Genomic DNA, 19,415 nt, shown 5'->3' with positions numbered 1-19,415 from the left:
TAATCCCTCCCGACCAACTCTCTTATCCTCAGCAAAAATACTAATATCCCAGCTCATTCGTCTTAACTGGAGTGTATAATGTTGCTGTCTTTTCTAGGAATGAGGGTCTATTCTATCTTCTTTCTTTGTAGGATTTGTTTGCTCTCCTTTATTGCAACCCAAGATTAAAGCCCACCTCCATTCTTTGCCATATTCTTTTTATCTGTTCTCCCTGTTCAAGGAAACTTAAAGAATTATGAATAACTAAAGCCTATGAAATCCAGAGTATAGAGACTGGGAGCTGGGGTGACCGATTAAAGACTACCTTACATTTTAAGATCCTGGAATATTTAGAATCCATCCATACCAGGTTGTATGATCATGTTTATCTGGTTAATTGAAAAGTCAAAATAATATATTTTACAAACTTTTATCTGCCTTGTTCATAATTTACATAATGCCCATTCATGTAAACTGTATTAAAAAGTCAAGTAGGCTGCACAAAATTAAATTTATGTCACTTCTATTTGTCTTCAATAATTCTGCAACTTAAAAGTGTCATCTAGAGAAAAACACATTAATTGAACAGATAAAGAGAGCAATTTGTTTTTTAATGTTGTTTTGCTTTGAAAAGCTTTAAAATTCAGTTTGACCTTTTGGAAAACATGTTTTAATACTTGCAAAATCTGATTAATCATATTTATATCCAAACAGAGGTGTGAGAATGAAATAATTATAAAACAGCAAGTGGAGCACTTTGGTCTTTGGACAGTAATTGTCTCTCAAAATAAAACTGAAAAGGAGAATCCAAGATCAAGGACTCAAGAGATCTTATTTTATTTTTTTAATTTTTATTTTTTACTAAGACTGTCAAAAGCTAACTATGTTTGAGAATTACTGAGTCTATGGTGAAAATATTGGCAACTACATCATGTAATTTTTCATCTGCAAATTATAATATTCATTTGAGGTGGATAACAGAAAAGACTGTTGACAAATGAGATTTTAACTAATTTCCAATTTCATGTTGGTTAATGCGATGTGATTTGAGTGCCAGATGTCCTGACAGCTGAGATCAACAAGACTCTATTAATGTATATGAGGCCACCACTCACCTTGGTTGGATGGCCTACCTGAGTAGATCATAGGAGAATTTACTGTTTCTTTAAAATGCTAATTTTTAAAAAGAAACAACCGGTATCATAGAAACATCTATATATCAGTTTCTTATTGAAATTCATGGTATGGTGAGAAACGAGTTACTGTGAAAGAAAAAAATCTGGTTATTTAAACCAAATCAAATACTCAAAATTCAAAGTTTCAGATCAGAAAATCTCAGTGGGCTAATAACTGGGACCTATCCTGCTGATGCAGCAGAGGCTTCATGCCTTGGTCTGATGATAACGGACCAAAAGGGATTAATTATGTATTTTTAAAAACAAGGATAAACACTTATTTTACTAAGAAGAAACTGACTTTATTGCTGCCATAACTGTATGGCTATTTCTAACCTATACAACTGTCTTAAAACCCGAATATTCATATCACCAAAATGATGTTGCTATTATAGGTTTTATAGATCTATCTGTAACCAACACTACATATTTCCTTTACCATATCATTTAGGACTGGTATTCCATTATAACCAAAATATAAATGGATAAGCAAGAACAAATTAATTTTTCTCCTCTATAAACTGAGCACTGTAAGAGAGACTTATGCATCTGTAATGCAGCACTCAGACTCATTACTGTTATCACTGCTACAATTCAAACCCTAATTTTATGTCCTAGATCGGATTCATTCATGCGTCCATTCAATAGTTAAGTACAAAGGGCCTGATATCAGGCAGACCCTGGGATTGGCAGTTAAAATAGAGTGGTGGAAAAAAATAGACATGAACTCTATATGATATTTATGCTCTTATAATTAATAGTAGAGATAGATGAGTTAAAAATAATAGCTAATATAAAATATAATTTGTAATATATAATGCATATAAAATAAAATTAGTAATTTATAATAGTATTTCTAATAAATATATTAGTATAAACATTAATACTATGAAGAAAAATTCTAGGTTCTACAAGGAAGTATTCAGTAGATTGTAAAAATGGTCACAAATGCTTCTTCTTCCTGAATTCATGCCCTGGGAATACAGCATTGCAGATCTTCCCATTAAGAGATGGAATCAATTTTCACCTAAGCGGATCACATGTCTTACTTTGTCCTTTAGTTAATATGATGCAAGCAAAGACTTCAAAAGTATTTGTACATCAAGTCTTGCTCGGCAGTCCTACGTTTATCACAGCATTATTTATAATAGTCATGATATGGAAATAACTTTTGTCTACCAACAGATGAATGGATTAAGAAAATATGACTTTATATATAATTTATACATGATGTGTATAATATTCATATATATTATTCTTATGATAACATTATATATGAACATTATTCAACCATAATAAAGGAAATCCTACCATTTGGTACAGCGTGGATGAAGCTTGAGGACATTATCCTAGGTGAAATAAGTCAGATAGAGAAAAACAAGTACTGTATGATCTTACTTATATGTGGAATTTAAAAAACAACAACAACAATAACAAAAAGACAACTCCTATAAACAGAAACAGATCTATAGTTGCCAGGGCTAGGAGGTGGCGGGTAGGGAATGTGGGTAAAGGTGGTCAAACAATGCAAACTTTGAATTACACAATGAATAAGTTATGGGGATGTAATACACAGCATGGTGACTATAGTTAACAAAGCTATATTGCATGTTTGAAAATTGCTAAGAGAGTAGATTTTAAAAGTTCTCACCACACACACAGACTTGTAACTATATGAATAATGGATTTGTCAACTAACTTTACTGTGATGACCATTTTGCAATACATGTTGTATTCCTTAAATTAATACAATGCTATATGTTAGTTATATATCTCATGAAAGCTGAAAAAAAAATGAATCAAAAAAGAAAAAAAAACTTTTCTTTTGCTATGCTTGAAATTTGAGAGCACCATGAGACAGACCACTGTGTTGCCTACTAAAGAATGAGAGATCATGAAAGAGAATTGAAATGTCCTATTCCACCCTCCAGTCAATCCCCAAATATGTAAATGACACCATTTGGGACCAGCCAGCTTCAAAACAAAATGCCAGTTGGTAGCAGAATCAGTGACTGACCACAGAGACAAGAATAAGCCCAGCTGACACCAGCAGAAGAAAAACGCAACTGAACCCAGCCCCAAATAATGACTCCTATCATCATGAGCTAAACAAATGATTTTTGTTAAGCCACTAAATTCAGGGTATTTTGTGATGTATTGAAAGCTAACTGATATAGATCATGTTAGAGGACCTAATTTAGCTTGTAGAGTTCTGGAACACTTTTCTGAGGAAAGTATCTAAAGGATGAATATGAAAGAGTCACCCTGAGAAAGGCATGAGGAGTATTCAGACAGAGGGGAAAGCATACATAAAAAGCTTGAAGTGAGGAAGAGTTTGAAACATTTGAGGAAATAGAAGAATGAAGATTTTCTTTGTCAGGATTCTTTCTTGTTCCAGAATCCCAGCATCTTTCTTTCCACTCTACCCTGTATATAACTTCAGACTTGAATTTTGATCATTTGATTTCCATTTAATTTTCTGTTTTCTAGTAAACAGAAACTCTAAATCTTCTACTGCTGACTGATTAGCTACTGTTTTTACCAAACTCTTTCCAATGGACTGCAATGATCCACCTATCTTGAGCTTGCTGGTTAGGGTTCTTCTATCTGCTGACAAGCTTTTCATATTCCCATTTCTTGTCCTGGCTTTGAGAACTGGCATATCTAGATTCCCTACTCTACTGTTTCTTGTACCACCACACTATAAAAGTTTATACGGGAAAGGTAATTGTGAAAGATAATCATGCAGATGGGTAGACAGATTATGGAGAGATGATAGAGAGATGATAGATAATAGATAGAGGCAGTTAAATGAGAAAAGCAAGTTAGAAAGCAGCCTCTATAATCTCATTTTTATAAAAACAAAAATATATAAATATCAAAAATATGATAATGTATTTATGGTATACCACCCACCCAAACACAAACATGTATACATACATACAGCAAACTTAACAGATGTTGCTTTTGCTTGTACAGTCCTAGAGTCATAATTCTGTTTCTTTTTTTACTCCTATATTGTTTTAATACATTGATTTAAATTAAGTTTTCTTAATTTAAATTTAAACATGGCTTACTCAAGATATATTTATTAGTTAAGTTGAGATATATGCCAAAAAGTTAGTTTACCTTGGACAGTTAGTAGAAATATATGTAGTGATACGCTAGTTAAAATCTGGGTATACTACTTACACATAGTTTTCAACATATGACCAATGAAACCATAATAATCTCACTGGGTTATAAGTGTTTTACTATAGAAGTATATGTCTACAAATTAACTCTCTGTTTTTTTTTTCTTTTTTCCTAAAATGAAAGTAAATAAAGACTAATTCAAATGTTTCTTCATTAAATGTTGCTATCATGAACTTTTGCCCCTGGAAAGAGGGAGCAAGTAAAGTAGGTATAAGACTAGACATTTTGCTTTTCCTCAGGTCAAAGTCAACAAATTTAAAAGATGACAATTTCAGTTTTTCAGCATGTTTTTTCCTCACGCGTACAGGAGAAGCATGTGTAACAAATTCTCATGTAGTCGATCACATTGCGATTACCTTGTGAAGTTGTAAGGCAGGTGTTACTATCCTCCTTGCTTTTCTAGTTGTAGCAGCTGAAGCTCAGAGTTAAAGAGTGCATCTAGGGTCACACACTGGGTCAATTGACTGAGGGTTTTTGCAGAGATCAATAAAATAATTCTTTGGATAAGTTTAAATTATTCCCCCAGGGACAGTATTTCAACTGATACTTACATTTCTTTTCACGAATAGTTTCTTCAGAGGACAGTTTAGTTTATGGGACAGCTTTATTACAAAGTATTTGGCCCAACTAAATTTGATTTTCTAGATGACTAAGTAGCCATTTATCGTAGGCAAAGATTTTAGATAATATGAAAAGGTCAGGTAAGAGCTGAAATATGTAAATTTTGTGTCACAATTCATTTTGTGTCAACTATTTCTTCATTATGTGTAGAGAATTTGGATTTCATTTTTCTCTCATAACACTCAAGTAATATGAGACTGTTTCATTTTAATATTGATGAAATAAATAGAACTTCAAGCTTTCTTTACAAAAGGGTAGCCATCTTCAAGCATTTATGTAGCACTTTATATTCTAAACTGCTTCCCAACTTTTGTATTATTCATCCTTTCAACAACCTTGTGAATATGTCAATTGTAGTAACTTAAAATATAAATTTAAAAAAAACCCCTTAAACATAACAAGTTAAATTACCTACCCAGATATATAAGATTTTATATTCCTCATAGTCCTCTTGAATTATTTGATTGAAATGATGCTGCTAACCTTTTATATTCTGTTTATTATTAAAGGTCTTATATGCATTTAATAATGATTATAATTCTGAAACATGAGGTTTAAAATTTTCATTTCAGATCAAAGTATAAATTGCCTACATCTGGTATTTTTATTTTTCAGTAGAAATTCTACATATGTAATAAAATAAAAGTATTTTTTAATATCTGAGGATTCGTTTTCATGAGATTCTACTTAATTTAGAAATACTAATTTGTGTAACTTACTGTGTAAGTGTCTCACTTCTATAAATTTCTTAAGACCTGAGCTAATTAAAAAAAAAAATACTTGAGTTGAATTATTGAAGAGTTAAAAATTTCCACCATATCAGGGCTATCTAGATCTGATTGTTAATTAAGAATATTGGGCCCATGTAATCATCCTCCATCCCCATCAACCTCTATGAGCAGTATCACTATAAGTACTTCAAGATATGAAAACTTGGGGGAAAATAAGTTGACACATCCCAAATCTTAATAAAACCCTTGCCATACACTTAAAAAAAATCACAACAACAAGTTCTTTCTGTGGACCATCACGTGTACAATAAATTAGGAGAAACATTTGACAAATGAAACACACTTTTTTTTTTTCTTTTTAGGCATCTTTTTTTTTAAAATGCATTTCTCCATCCAGAAGAGTAATTTTTTTTGAAGATTTTATTTATTTATTTGACAGACAGAGATCACAAGTAGGCAGAGAGGCAGGCAGAGAGAGGAGGAAGCAGGCTCCCGCAGATCAGAAAGCCCAATGTGGAGCTCAATCCCAGGACCCTAGGATCATGACCTGAGCCGAAGGCAGAGGCTTTAACCCACTGAGCCACCCAGGTGCCCCTAGGCATCTTGATCAAATTAAGTCCCCATGATAAACTTTGATGAATCTGAGAAGCAGATATGCTGGGCAATTGGTTTCCAAAATCTGTGTTTACATGATTTGATATTCAAGGGAAGGATATCACTGGAGAGAGTGGCTGCTGAGAGGGAAAGCCAGCAAGAAAGAGAGATGAGATGAGAGCATTAGAGTGTGCAGGTTCAAGGACCTTGAGAAGCCCAAGGGAATCAGGGCTGTCTAAGATAAGAGACTTGAAGAGAGGGTCATCTCCTCCATTCCTGCATAGAACTCAGGGGCAGGGCTGTGGAACCACCATAAGTGCTGGTGGCAGGCTAAGCAACAAGTGGTTACCTGGTCAGTGTTGACAGAGGGCATCAAAAACAGAGTTGGAAAAAGGAAGCAGGGTTGGGGAAAAAACAAACAAACAAACAGAAAACAGAAAAAGAAACAGAGTTAAAAAAAAAAAGAAAAAGGAAACTGAGTTGATAAAATGCTTCTTTCAAATGGCTTATAGGCAGCCAATTTCGACTAGGAAACCATAGCAGAAGAGTGCACGTAAGTATCACTCATTCAAAAAATATTTATTGAACATCAGGTAAAGTATTTGTCGAGACCCACATGGGACTGCTCCTGGAGAAACCTAGACCTAATTGTGGACAATTTTTTTCAGGATCTATTCAATATTCTTTGTGAGACAGCCCTAAGCAGGACAATAAAACGAGCTACTGATGTTAAGGCTAGCTCATTTATCCCTAAGAATGTTGTTTCAGTTATCTGTGACTCTTTACATTCAACTTAAGTTGGTGACCCAGCTTTCCCCAAGAGATCTTCAGGATTAATTCCTTCATACCTCACATTCCTATTTCCTTCACTTGATACCAAAACCCTAGCCCGAAGACAACTCTTCCCAATCCCATACCGCTCTGTGACTATGTTCAGCGGGCCAAATTTCAGTCCCTTGCTCTTTCATGAGTTTTCTTCCTTATGACTGATAAGCCCTACTACCAACAAACACCTCTGTATCCTCAACAGTACCTTTGAAGCTGAATAAACTCTGCTCAGCATTGTAAAGCCCTCTTGAGTAAAGGCTGTTTCTCTTTCCTTTCACAGTCTTACCTTAGGTCCTGGCCTTGAAATACAAATCCTCCTTGCTCCCCATTGTTGTTGTTGTTGTTGTTTCTCCTCCTCCTCCTCCTCCTTCTTCTTTTCTTTCTTCTTTCTTTCTTTCTTTCTTTCTTTCTTTCTTTCTTTCTTTCTTTTCTTTCTTTCTTTCTTTCTTTCTTTCTTTCTTTCTTAAAGAGAAAGAGAGAGCAGGAGGGAGGGGCAGAGGGATAGGGAGAGAGGGAAAGCTGTCTTTTTTTTTTTTTTTTTAAGATTTTATTTATTTATTTGAGAGACAGAGTGAGTAAGAGAGAGCATGAGAGGGAAGAAGGTCAGAGGGAGAAGCAGACTCCCTGAGGAGCTGGAAGCCCAATGCAGGACTCAATACTGGGACTCCAGGATCATGATCTGAGCTGAAGGAAGACACTTAGCCGACTGACCACCCAGGCACCCCTGGTCCCTAATTGCTTCTTTCAAACAACTTCTTTTCTGCTCTCTTCTTCAAATTCCAGGGCTTCTGACAGTCACTTATTTTAAGTTTTTCATAAACTACTGCCTCCCCTCGCTCACTGCTGGCCTTTCTACCACTATAATCAACATTCTGGCAACTTCCCCACTCACGTGGATGATTCTTCCAGAAACTTGGCCTTTCTGTTCCTTCATTCCTTCTTCCATTATCAGTTCATGGTCACACAGATATCTTTATTAATTGGATCAAATAAAAAATCTACAACTATCCTCCCTTACTACCTTCTCACCTTCTAGTTTATACACTTTACTATACCTTTGTAGCCCTCCTTCCACCTCGTAGAGAGTGCTAATGTATTATCTATCTTTCTCATGCTCAGTAACCAAGTTTGTGTCTTCATGACACTCCTTACAAACTTAGAATCTATGATTTCTTTAATTCTTCCTGCAAAACTCTTTACTTTCATTGCTTCTCCTTTATTGACTATGAATGCTAACAGCTAAGCTAAGGTTAAACATAACATTCTGCTGCCTTTGTGCCTCAGTTTAAGATGGTGAATGTTTCTAAAGGGGAACATATGCATTCCCTTACTGCCTCGATTTAAATTCAGGCAGTTCTGGCAGTACTCATAACTTTTGGGGAAGCCGATTGCATTTCCCTACTATGTTCATTTTCTCATCATCCAGAAAAAGTTTCAGTCTTCTTCCAGTTCTCACTCTTCCTCTGCAAACTTTACTCTCACCTGATGCCTAAAAAAATAAAGTCAGTAATTATAGGATTTCTGTAATTTTCTCATTCTGCAAAGAATAAGCCTAGCCACATCCATTCACACATTTGCTTTCCTTTTTTTGTGTGTATGTATAACTTTACTTTGTTCCTATCATAAACCAAACTTTCCCCTTCTCTTGATTTACTTCATCTGATCTCAAGACTTTTCCTTCTGTCATTATCCCTATCTCTCAATTATTTTGTTGTTGTTGATGATGTTTTCTATCAGATCATTCCTCTTGGCTTATATTCTCTACTAAAACAAAAACAAGAATTCTCAGCAGACCCAACACCTGACTGTAGTAACCCCTCATCTCTCCCATATCTCTGGTTTCATCTACAGCCACGTGTCTTTTTTTTTTTTTTTTTTTAGATTTTATTTATTTATTTGACAGACAGAGATCACAAGTAGGCAGAGAGGCAGGCAGAGAGAGAGGGGGAAGCAGGCACCCTGCTGAGCAGACAGCCCAATGCGGGGCTCTATCCCAGGACCCTGGGATCATGACCTGAGCGGAAGGTAGAGGCTTTAACCAACTGAGCCACCCAGGTGCCCCATGCAGCCACGTGTCTTATAGAGTCCATTTTGCCACATCCTAAATTCAAAAATCTCTCAACTCAAATTAACCGATTTTCTGTTCTAAGCAATCTAGCATTTTTCTAGTGAAAGTCAGCCACAATGTGTATATTGCCAAATCCAGTGGGTTTTGGGCCATATAGCTGCCATTTGGCCTTCCAGATTATTTCTCTACCCTTTTCTTCCCGTTCTGTGCCCTGGAAGTTTGACCTATGTGGCTTTTAGTTAGACCTCTTAACTTACTCTCTCCAGTTGGCTTTAGCCAATGAAGAACACCAGCAGAGAACCAGAAGCCAATATGAGAGTTTGGTGGGGGATATTTAACTATTCAGCTCCCTCTTTGCAAGGACCTGTAAGGTGATTGTGTTCCTTGAGCAGTTCTACTTCTCTTACAGAGTCCTCACTATAGGAAACTACATTCAGATTCTGTTAATCCTCTGGGCTGTTTTGAATCTAAAGATGGTAAAAACAAAACAAAACAAAAACAGACCTAAATATTTCTATATTTCTATTTCTATCCCTTGTACCTTATATCCAGCACATGCTGTTACATAGAGTCTTTTTATTAAACCTTCTTGAATACCTTAATTTGCATGTATCATCTATTTCTTGCTGAGACCCAAACTTGAACAGTCACATTTCTTTTCTTTTCTCCCTTGACATCTTGACAGCATTTGATATATATTTTTTTTTCTTTCTTGAAATCCTTTTTTCTTTTTCCCTTAGGACTTGAGATTCCCTACTTTCCTTGTGCTCCTCCAAATTCACTGATTTCCTCTAAATCTCCTTTACTAGGTCCTCTTCTTTTATTCAACTCCCAGATATTGAAGTACACTATGGTTCATTTTTGTATTAGCTTTTATTCTTCAAGTAAAATTTTTCTTGGGTGATGTCATCTAATCCTGTGACTTTTAAATATTTATTTATGTATTATTTTAAAGAAAGGGGTGGGAGAGAGAGAGAGAGAGAGAGCATAAGTGGTGGGGGAGGGGCAGAGGGAAAGGGAGAGAGAATCCCAAGCAAACTTCTGATGTGCTGTGAGCCCTGCACAGGATGGATCCCAAGACCCTGATTATGACCTGAGCCTAAATCAAAAGTCAAATGCTTAACCAACTCAGCCACCCAGGTGCCCCCAATCTTGAGACTTTTAATAATAACTGTATATAGATGATACTTTAGCTCTGGATCTGACCTCTCCTGAAATACATATCTTGAATATAAAACCACTTACATGTGATTTCCACAAGGGAATCTGATAAACATGTCAACATGAACACAGAATTTTGTCTAAACTTCTCATTGCTGGGTTGCCTCTATGTCAGTACACTCTATTACCATCTACCCACTTAAGCCACATATCAGAAAGTTAATCTTGATTTTCTTTTTCTTTCATTTAGTTCTCATGTCAACTGTAACAGTAAATTTTGTGCAATCAGCTTAAAGGGCATATTCTGAGTCTATACATTTCTTTCTGTGCCTATCCCTAACCTCTCAAGTCAGTCATGATCATCTCCCCTTCAGACTGCTACTATCCTTTTAAAACTGACTCCTTAAATAGCAACCTTAATTATCTTTTAAAAATAGAAGTCACATCAAATCATTCCCCTGTTCAAATATCCTCTCCTTGTACAATTTAAACTTACCCTGGTGTGTAAAACTCTAAATGACAAAACATTCTGTCTTTGTCTCTTACCACATCTTGTCCCACATTTTTTCTCTCCCAATTCGCTCCAGCCACTGTGGTCTTCTCTCTATTCCTTAAGCATGCTAACCTAATTTCTATCTCAAAGCTTTTGCACAAAGTGCCTTTTTCTTTTCTTTTTTTTTTTTTTTTTTTTTGGCCTGAACTGTGTTCCCTCTAGTTTTAACATTGCTCTCTCCTTCTCTTGGGTGTCAAATGTCACCTTCTCAAGGTACTTTCTGTAATCATGAGATCTAAAGTTACTTAGTTTGACAATAGCCAGACCTCCTGATCCTGTAAGTCTTCTTTAACCTAGGAAAATCCCTTTAGAGACTTCCTTTATCTCTACCCCCTCCCCACCTTAAAAGTGTATAATCAATAGCTCCTCACAATCGCAGTGCAGCTCTTTCTGCCCAAGGGTCCCCCATGTTATATTAAAAGCACTTTTTTTTGGCACCAAAAAAAAAGAAAAAAAGAAAAGAAAAAGTAAAAGAAAGTAACTCCCAGCCATGCTCCAGCACATCAACCTATTTTAGGTTTTCATCAGAGTACCCATACTTTTAAACGATTTCTTGTTTATTTTATTGCCTTAAACAACAGCAGAAACAAGCCCTTGTCTTTCCTCTCCTTGAGAATGCAAGAAAAGGAAACATATTTCCTGACCTTTTCTTCACTAGAGTTATGAAAGTGACTAAACTGTACCTAGAACAGATTAACTGCCTAAAAATACTTGTTAAAGGAATAAACACATTAATGATACCTGAAAACACTCGGATTACATTATAAGAAAATATTTATATTACCTCCCTTCCTCCCAGATACCCCAAAACATTATATTGGGCCTCCAATTAAAGACTTTAAATACTGACAACTAAGCGATGTCAGCTCTGCCCCGGTGAGAAGCAGGCAGCCCAATAGAAAATTGCATTATTTACCCTGTTCTTATCCAATTTGCTTTTGCAAAAGTGAAACTACATTTACTCATGCATTCTTAATGTAACTATCCCTTGATTTTACATCATGGGAAGTCCTATAGACATCAGGTATGCATAAGTGAAAGGTCTGTTCTTGCCCACAAGGAGTCCCTAGACTTACATTACTACTTTTCTTATGGATATCCATGACTTGTGTATCCTCTGCATTATCAGCAAACATGGTAGGTAAAATACACACACTATAAAGCAGCCAGTGTATAAACTACAGACACGTCTACTGGGCATGGATACAACGAATATAATTAAGATTTGAGCTTGCATTAATAGTGCAAAAAAATCACGTGGATAACATTTGCAGACTAATTTTTGTTATTAACATCATCAGCCTCTCAATTAAATTGCTAGAAGTTTCCAAGTTATTACAGTTGAGAAGTATGCCCAGAAGTGAGAAGCATCCCTCTGACAGATTCACACATCCACAGCCTGAAGCAGAAGACCTACAATATGAAGTAAAGCCGTTTTAGCTGAAACCAAAGCCATATAAACAAGAAATAAATGCTCCTCGTGCATTGAAACTTCTTTTCTGAATGATAATTACTTAGCGGATTAATATATCAGGATTCTCATGTATGGAAGCAAATTTGATTCTTCTAGTTCTTTCTGATGTCCCGTGCTCAGCAATATCCCAGGCAGCAACACCCAAACATTGAATAAGGATGGTCTCAGGTGACCAATACTCATGGATCCAGAAAACTAGGCTTTTAGGATTGAAGTTTTTGAATCCTTTCACCTTCACTCCATGTCCCAAAAGGCATATTCTCCTTTGGCACTACTTCTTAAAATCACCATGTAAAATTTCAAAGACTAGTTGAGAGTTTCCATTCAGGAGTCCCTTGCATCCTGTGACTTTGTGTTTTTTGACCATATGCAGGCTTTGGTCTCCCAGGGCAAGCTAAATAAATACATGCCCTGTACACTAGATTTTTGCTCTTACTTCTAATTTTTCTTCCCATATCTCAACCATTTAAACATCTTCTTTTTCTCCTTCAGTTATCAAAGTTCATCTCTTTCAAAACAAAGCCAATTATTTCTGAATCTCAGGCAATAATTTAATAAACATTTAGTCTTGGCCTGCTATGTGCAAGCTTTTATGCTAGTAGTTTTGGGAGTACCAAGACATAAGACGTAGTCCTTGACCTAGGTCATTTATAGTTAAGTTGCATAGGCAAATTACAGTTAAGAACAGGGTAATATAAAATAGGTGCCTCACAAAAGAGATGGCTAAGTGGTCCTATCATTGTGCCATGGCTGGTCTTTATGGATGACGTTCCAGCCACTTTCAAAAATCATTTCTTGAGTAATGTTGATGTGAGTGTGTCTAGAGAACAGGAAATCTTTTAAATTGATAATGCTCCCCACTTAACCTATATGAAATTTTGGCAGAATGGAAGACAGAAATGTTGAAATATAAAGGCACATTTGTTCCTATTAACTCTACTATATAAAACACACATTAACTCAAAAAATAAAGAAATTTTTGGTTTTCATCCAAATGAGTAACTGATATCTATAGGAACTTACAGTTTTTAATATGTAGTCTCTATTTGTAAAAGGGGGATAATGAAATTCACTATATGCATAGGCAGGGTTTTAAAATCAATCTAATGTTTATAAAGTAATTTAATAAAAATATTAGCCCATTAGTGCTGTAAAAAATTACTAGTTAAATGTTTTGATCATGGATTTTTATTAAAACTTTCTTTTAAAACCAAAATAATTACTCTTTTAGGAAGCCTTATAATTAAAGAAACTTCTTTTACTTACGGATATTATGCTCTATGGTGAATGGGCATAATTCCACATGGTATCCCATCATTCTTTTTTTTTTTCTTGTTGTTGTTTTACACAGTCATTTAACTTACTCCAACATTTGTGTGTATAACTAAGAAGCCCAATGAGCCAGAACAGATTTTAAGACCTTGCTGCCCCTTCAACTGAGAAGTAAATGTTTGACACTATTTCCTTAAGGAAATAATCAACAGTTTTGCAAAACAACAGAAGGCATCAAGTTTTATTGCTGGTCCCTGAATTACAATATTAAATTATGTGTTAAAAAGGTATTAGGCACACAGTCTTCTGGAATAACCATCATCATTACATCATATTGCTTTCCATTTAGATTAGCATATAAATGAACAAAGATGGCCAACCACATAGCTGAGATGAGATTTGCCATCTTAAGCATTTAGTTGCCTTGGAAACAGATTGTATAAAATGCAAACTGGTGTACTTGGATGCTGATATTTGCTTGTTTGGGAATTTAAAATTCTGGAGCTGGTCTTAGGATAGCAGGGACGCACAAAGCAATTACATAATTTTTCCCATTGGATCTTTGAAAACATGTTAAACAATGTCAGGAAACTAAGCCGGTAGAAAGGATGGGCATTCTTGGTTCAACGGACAGATGCACAAGGGTATGAAACAACATGGTACATCACAGTAGCTGTAATTAGCTAGGCTTACCACTAGTCTTAGGCATCTGAAGAGAAAGGCATGGCAAAATATAAAGCAAGAATCATTAATGGATGGTCTATGGACAATGGAAAGCATTGTTAAGTATTCAGTCATGGCAACCATATGATCAGATCTACACTACCAGGAAGTTAAGATCAGCAGCAGCATGCAGATGAAGGATGGAATGGAAGGGTTATAGTGAGTTAGGACGTCAGAATAATCTCCTTGAGAGACGATGCAAGTTTGAGCCAACAAACAAATATTGGAGATGCAGAGGGAAGATTCTTACACAAAACATGTAATTATAATCTATAGAAGTTGGCAATAGATAAAATGTAGTGGGTAGAATGAATAAAAGAATACATTCAAGAAAGATACCCAGATTTCTAGCTTAGAAACATGGTGAACCTGTGGCACTAACTGCGTTAGGGAGTAAAGGAGAGAAGTGGACTAGTTTGCTATGCCCCTTTTGACCTGCCTAGAGGACATTCAGATAGCAATACACAGGGATTAGTTCCTCACAGGGGTTCTGCACTCCAGGCTTGAATTCACTGATTTGGGTATCTTCAGCATGTAGTGATTGAATCTCTAAGTTTGGTTGCTATCCAGATTGCACAGAGTGAGAATAAAATAGACAAGAACAGGATCCTTGGATCCACCACCATTTAAGAAGGATCTGGAAAAAGTGACTCCGCGAAGATGACTTTGAAGAAATGATTAGAAAATGAGGAGGCACTTAGAGGGAGCCTGCGGAATCAAAAGCTGAAGGAGAATCTTCAGAGGACCTAAGGGACATTAATGTCAGAAGCCACCAGATAAGTATAAGTAAAGTGAAGTTAGAAGTTATATACTGTATTAATTAATTAAGAAATCACTGATGAACTTTGTCAGAGATGTTTTAATGAGTAGTCAGAAATAGGAGCCTAATTTCTGTGTGCTAAGGCATAAGAAGCAAGGCAAGAAAAGGAGTGTAGTTTGTATTTACCTTATATAAAAGGAAGAAAAAAGATACAAGGTAGTTTGCCAAAAGGTGATTTGAAGTTGATGGATTTTTTTTTTCTTCCTTCCATTCAGAAGAAAATTTGAATGCATCTTCTAACCTGAGGGAAAGAAACAAGGATGGAAAGAAAATTAAACATTTGAGGGTAGCAGGGTAAGAAATATTAAGAAAGAAATTCTCTTGAAAAAGTAAGAGATTACTAAAAAGTCAAATATTTATTTTCCTTTTTTTAAGTTTTAAACTACTGAAAACACAAAAAGTAAATGTAGTTAATTTAAAAAATGTATTTGAATTTATTTAAATTCCATTGATTAACATATAGTGCATTATTAGTTTCAGAGGTAGAAGTCAGTGATTCATCAGTCTTACAAAACACCCAGTGCTCATTACATCACGTGCCCTCCTTAAAGATACAAATGTAGTAATCCAAAGGGGCACCTGCGCCCCAGTGTTGAGGGCAGTAATGTCCACTATAGCCAAACTATGGAAAAATAGCCAATTTTTAAAGAAGTTTTAAAGAAGAGTAAGTTCTTATCTTTAGACTTTCAATCTCCCAACATCAATCCCTAACTCCAGCCCAAACAGCCCCAAGTCTTGCTCTCTTCTGCATACTGCTAACAGTTTGGTGTATATTTAACTGGTTTATTTTGTATACCTTCATAGCACACTTATACACATGTATGCATATGCATATATACATTTCACCTTTATAAAAAATAAATCATTGTACACATATTGTTTTACAATTTACATTAAAAAACATATCACTGATGTATTTCCAGATGACTGCGTATATTTCACATTCTTCTTAATGACTGCTTTCTAATGGTTATTTGGTATAGGGGTATTTTATTGTCTATTCTCAAAATAATAGTATTATTTTGTTTCCAATTTTTTATATTGAAAGTATCTCCTCAAAAGAGCTATTTTTTTTTCTCTGAAAAAGGGAAGAAGAATGAGTGCAGAGATAATTTCCCCCCCCAGGTTTATTGAGGTATGATCAGCAAATAAAAATCATACATATATTTAAGTTGTAAAACATGAAATCTTGATATTTGTTTACATTGTGAAATGATTACCAGAATCAACCTAATCAACATATTAGTCACCTCACATAATTTCCCTTTTTTTCTGTATTGAGATCTACTCTCCATCAAATTTCAAGTATGCAATACATTGTTATTAAGTATAGTCACCATGCTGTGCATTGTCTACAGAACTCACTCATAAGTGAAAATTTGTTCCCTTCAACCAACATCTCCTCATTTCCCCCTCCCTCCAGCCATTCTACTCTCTGTTACTATGAGTTTTTTCTTGTAGACTCCACAGACAAGTGAGATCATGCATTGTTTATTTCCTGTGCCTAGCTTATTCCATTTCTCTGGCTTCTGCTCAGCATTTTGGTTGTGATATTCAGCCACATTGTTGTGCATAGCTGTAGTTCATTTATTCTCCTCATCCTACAGTAATCTATTGCACACATATAAAACAATGTATTTATCCACTCTACTGTTGATAAAATTTTGGTAATGTCTAGCTTTCCGCAAAATAGTGCTGCCATGAACATACTCATATATCTTTTGGGTACACCTGTGTTTGCATTTCTCTTGAGCATGTACATAGGAGTGACATTGTTGGGTACCTTGCATTTTAAGTTATTTTTGTGTTGGTGTATGCATTCCTTGGACTGAGGAGATCAGTGAGGGCCGGTGTACAGTAACCAAGAGCTCTGTGCAGGGGGCACTACTGAGCTTGGAGAGAGGTGATGTGGTAAGCTGGCTAAGCTTTCAAACTCTGGAGTCAGATTGATTGATTATCTTCACTCTCCCTTAACAATTCATTGGTCACATGAATGTTGCATATTAGAAGGTTTTGGGAAATATAGTTCTCTGCTGCAAAGATCTTAACAGAGAACAATGATTTATCTTAAAATATTACCGAAAGCCATATCTAATGTTATCCACGGAGAATTCCTTCCATATGGCCTTAAAAAAAAAAAAAAATCTAAGTGAGGGTTTTTACTTTCGTGGATGTATTTTATTAATTACAGAATTATAGAAAATGTGTATATTACACTCTCAGTTTTCTCCCTAATATTATTCTGGATTACAGGGTACAAGAGCATCTTCTTTTGCCTCTGTGATTCTCCCCATCAAGTCCAGGTGTAAGGAAAATAACACACATCATTTCAGGCTCCATCTGTGGACCTCAGGAGAGTCCTACACAGGGGCTGCCGTCCGACAGACGTCTTCACAAGACTGTCCCTTTTCAAATTCTCTAGGCCCTTAGGAGGCAGGGTGTGATCTGTCTGTCTAATGTGTAGGTTTTGGAGAACATTTTCTTAAGTCTCCCATGCCCTGGCTCTGCCCCCATTTATTTATTCAAGCCCACCCACTCCTTTTCCTCCAGTGGAGAATTTTCAGTAATGGTTCTTGTTTTTGATTCATTTTACATTTTAGAGACACGGTGTCTTATGCTGCTTTTACAAAGTGATCTCACTCGTAGCACGACATTTGGAAAGTCCTTATAGAAGATGATCAAACTGTGTCTACTGTTTTTATTTTCCATTTACTTGATCTGATGTTTGAGCAATCAGCCAACTTCAGTTAGGCAACTGTGTTACAGAATTCCAGTGAGTGAGGTGATAATAGAATTCCAAGTACATTCATTTTCTAAATCTATTTTTTAATGAGAATTTTTTTAGAGAAGGCAGCCATAATATAGAAAATTATTACCTAGAAAAAAAAAAGACACAGTTTGATGATTTTAAAGGCATGAAAAGAAAGCAACAATCTCTAAATATAATTTTGAGGATTATGTATTAGTAAAATCTTTTCATGCATCAATAAAATTAATTAAAATCTTAATGCTGAATAGAAAGAGAATTCTATTCTTCCAATAATGGCTGAATATTAATACTAGTAATATACAGCTTCATAATATCTTTCTATCTAACCTTATTAAACTTTTAAACCCTATATACAGTGTCGCTTGCTTTGTATCCAGAAATTTCCATTTTTGTGAAATTAGCACTGTCTTGGTTCCCTTCCTAGGAGCAAGGCTCAGATATTTCAATTTCAGAAACAGTGAAAGAATAACAAGAAATGTAGTTTGAGGCAAAGGAATGAACATTAAACTGAGAGCAATTGGACAACTTCCTCCTCTCTATGTAATTGCTTTACAGCAGTTTTTTTGTTGAACAGAGGAATGAATGAATGATGAAATTGTGGGAAAGACATTTTTCTGTATTTTTTACCCATAAAATGAAAATTACAGCAAATCCTCATTGTCTGATAAATTATCATATAAATTCTAGCAGATGAAATGTTAGAGCATCAAAATTGCCTCTGACAATATTTGCTTAAAAATGAATTCCAAGGCACCTGCATGGCTCAGTAGGTTAAGCTGGGAGTCTTGATTCTGGCTTGGTCATGATCTCAGGGTCATGAGATCCAGCCCTGTGTCTAGCTTGGAACTCAGTGGGGAATCTACTTGTCCCTCTCCCTCCCCGTCTGCCTCTCTCCCTGCTTCCCCCCCCCACCCTCTCTCAAATAAATAGATAAATCTATTAAAAATCTTTAAAAAATTAGTTCTTTTTCTGGGAAAACCAGATACTGCCATGCATAAGAATGCAGTTGAGTTCTTTTCTCCAATACAAAAACTAATTCAACGTGGATGAAAGAGCTAAACGTAAAAGATAAAATTATACAACTCTCAGAATAAAACGTAGGGGGAAAGCTTCCTGATACTGGATTTGGCAATGATTTCTTGATCAATGACTTCTTGTTAGAGGAATCTGGATGGCAGGGATTCCAGGAAAAAAAAAAAAAAAAAGAGAGAAAGTCAATGAAAAGGAATGTCATATATATAATGAAAGTTTCCAAAAATAAACACATCCACTACCACCACCACCAAAAAAAAAAAAAAAAAAAAAGAAATCACATTATTATGTAAATGATTGAGAATCAAGTTGGGAAAGAATTAAATCAAATTTTGCCAAAGTTGTAAGGGAAAATAATTATTAATCATTTCTTATACATTTGAACTCATTTTTTTCTATTCATTTTCACTTTTTAAACA

The sequence above is a fragment of the Martes martes genome (assembly GCF_963455335.1).
Source record: "Martes martes genome assembly, chromosome: 1".
NCBI lineage: Eukaryota > Metazoa > Chordata > Mammalia > Carnivora > Mustelidae > Martes > Martes martes.
This window is presented reverse-complemented; position numbering follows the sequence as displayed.